Source organism: Tiliqua scincoides, chromosome 7, assembly GCF_035046505.1.
Source record: "Tiliqua scincoides isolate rTilSci1 chromosome 7, rTilSci1.hap2, whole genome shotgun sequence".
Lineage (NCBI taxonomy): Eukaryota > Metazoa > Chordata > Lepidosauria > Squamata > Scincidae > Tiliqua > Tiliqua scincoides.
In genome coordinates, this window is record NC_089827.1 from 66,692,464 (window position 1) to 66,695,573 (window position 3,110).

Genomic DNA, 3,110 nt, shown 5'->3' on the forward strand with positions numbered 1-3,110 from the left:
TTCAATGAAACGGGGGAGTCTGCATTATTCGTTGCGGCATGATTAACACTTGTCCCATAAAGAGTTGCATTTAGGAGGCCGTTGCCCAAGAATGGTTTCTAATCCATATCTATCCATTTTAATGGAGTTTGCAAGGAAGCAGTCTAGAAGACTGGGCACAGAGCACGAAGATACTCTGTCCATTAGTAATCAATCAGCCCTTAACATCCACCTTGGTTCATATTGGCTTAATTTATTGTTACATTAGATTGGGATCAGAATACCTGAATCCACGGATGGAAGAGTCTTCGGCTCAGCCCAGAAAAACCCTGCAATCCCATCTGCCATTCACAATTCTCCTCCTCTCTTATCTGAACCAGATTTTCCCGCACATCATTTGTTCATTCCACAAGTAAGAGAACTGTAGCTAGAACAGTGAGCACCTGGCAAGCGAGTTGGTCATGCAGCCTGACTTTACATTATAATCATCTCATCACAACACTGAAAATAGCATTGTGCCGAAAGCCTTAAAGCGGTAATGCTTCCGGAAGCAAGACAATGCCGAGCTCCTTCAGGCAGCCTACACACTGCCATCTGTGAGTGACGAACAAGAACACCACAAATGGTACGCCGAAGTCCTCGGAAGATCACTAATTTGCATTCCTGTCAATGTGTCATCCAATGCCGATGTGGTTTTTTGCGTTTGGCCCTGCTGGATTTTGTTCAGGGTAACACCAAATATGAAGACCCAAACCCATCATTTTACATTTCATTTGATTCGAATGGGAAAGTAAAGGATGTGGCTAACAGCACAATCCTATTTATTTCCCCTCCACCGCCAATGCAGTGGCACAAAAAGGCAGCTTTAGGTAGTGGGGGCAGTTGCAGAGGTCTCCTTGGGGTAAGGGAATAATTGTTCCCTTTTTGTTGGCAACCTTCAGTCTTGAAAGACTTTGGTATCACGCTCTGAATGGTGGTTCTAGCACAGCGTCTAGTGTGGCTGAAAAGGCCAATTCGGGAGTGACAATCCCTTCCACACCGGGAGCAAGTGCAGTCTGTCCCTGGTCTGTCTCCCTGGCTATGGGCCTTCCTTCTTTGCCTCTTTGCCTCAGACTGTTGGCCAAGTGTCTCTTCAAACTGGGAAAGGCCATGCTGCACAGCCTGCCTCCAAGCGGGCCACTCAGAGGCCAGGGTTTCCCACTTGTTGAGGTCCATCCCTAAGGCCTTCAGATCCCTCTTGCAGATGTCCTTGTATTGCAGCTGTGGTCTACCTGTAGGGCGCTTTCCTTGCACGAGTTCTCCATAGAGGAGATCCTTTGGGATCCCCCAAAGGGAACAAGGTAATTGTTCCCTTACCTGCTGGTTAACCTCTGCAGTGTGGGAGGGTTTCTACTTGGACCTGTGCTAGCTAAATAGCTGGTGCAGATCTGTGTGAACCCCCTCTGTGGGGTCAGGTTCAAGAAGGAAGATAGGATATACAGGCCTACAAAACTGAGGGTCAGAAAAGTTTTTCCCAAACTTTAAGGTGGTTTGATATGGATTTGGGGTGCCAATTCCAAAAATGGCATCCGTTTTGCCCTATCACGTCTAGTTTTAGAGATATAGTATAACCTCATTGGTGAATGGTTCAAGCAGCTTCCTCATGAGGAAGCTGCTTGAACCATTCACTAAAGAAGCTATGCCGTGTCTCCAAAACTAGACGCGATAGGGCAAAACGGATGCCATTTTTGGAATCGGCACCACAAATATATCCAGGAATTGGTGTAACGTTTAAGGAAGCAAAATGTGTGTTGGCCTGTGACATCAGTGTCACTGATCCCACCCCCTTCATAGGCCCAATTCACCCATCCCCTGCCCCCTCCTTGCCCCATTTTGTCACTCACTGCCCCCATTTTGCCCTTCCCACCCATCCCACTTCCCCCCTCCCCCAAATGCTCTGGAGAGCTGCAGGGGAAGCACTGATGCAGGTGGGAAGGCACAGGCCTTCCCGCCAGTGCTCCCAGCAGCGCACGCTGAATGGTCTGCTGTCAGAGCACCTTTTATGACCGGTGCTGACTGCTTTACAGCACAGGAGGTGTGCCACTAGTGGGTGGCATGCATATTACTGGAGCCATACCAGCAATAGTTTATTTCTTGCTTTACTCACATCCCAAGTAAGAACCTTCGTTATCATTTCTATTACGCATGGACCACAACGGAGTTTGGCCATGTTGAGCACTGGCTGAGAGCCATGCAGTCATCCTGTGAAAGCCCCAGACTGCCTACTTTTTGTGGCGCAGAAGTGGAGCGGGGCACTTGACTGAGCATGTTGCTTGCTCTGCTGCTACCCTGCCCTTCAGAACAGGCTTTTTCTGAGGCCTCTGTGATGATGCAAGGGTCTCTCTATAAAGTCTGTTTGCAAATATGAGAGGTGGGACATTTCCTGCTTTTGGCCAATTGCCTCTCAGTGCTACTAGGGCACTGGGAGAGAAGCATCCAATAATGAACCACCATCGTAATGTCATAATGGATTGGGTCACCAATCTTATGAAATAATTTATGTTCTCTCTCTCTCTCTCTCTCTCTCTCTCTCTCTCTCTCTCTCTCTCTCTCTCTGTGTGTGTGTGTGTGTGTGTGTGTGTGTGATTAGACCACAGTAAATAAGACTGAAATATATATATCCATACATGCAGCAACTGTTACCCTGCACATGCCTGATCTCATCTGATCTTGGAAGTTAAGCAGGGTCAGGCTTGGTTAGTACTTGGATGGGAGACCGCCTGGGAATACCGGGTGCTGTAGGCTTATACCATAGTCTTTCGAGACTGAAGGTTGCCAACCAACCATATATCCATACATTTGAATTAACAATATCTTTTTTCAATCACAAAGTATTTTCTTAAATGCAAGTAGTTGCAGAACAATCACAGAGAAGCATTGATGTGTGCCCATCTGTACATGAAATAAACACCATTTCTATTATCTTCATATTAGTTTTTCCAGCTACTGCTTACTGCAGCCGTTACAAGAGCAGTAGCAGTCACTGGTATACACAGCTTAGTTCACACCAATAGGTGTTGCACCATCACATGTACACCTGTGTCTGTGGAGAGGTTGTGGCTGCTTATGGGTAAGAAAATTGTGAATCAGAT

At 46.9% G+C, this 3,110-nt stretch overlaps 1 pseudogene; it reads left to right on the forward strand.

Annotated features, from left to right (window-relative positions):
- The first annotated feature begins 2,643 nt into the window (after positions 1 to 2,643).
- On the forward strand, positions 2,644 to 2,763 carry LOC136657821 (5S ribosomal RNA; annotated as a pseudogene).
- The last annotated feature ends 347 nt before the right edge of the window (positions 2,764 to 3,110 follow it).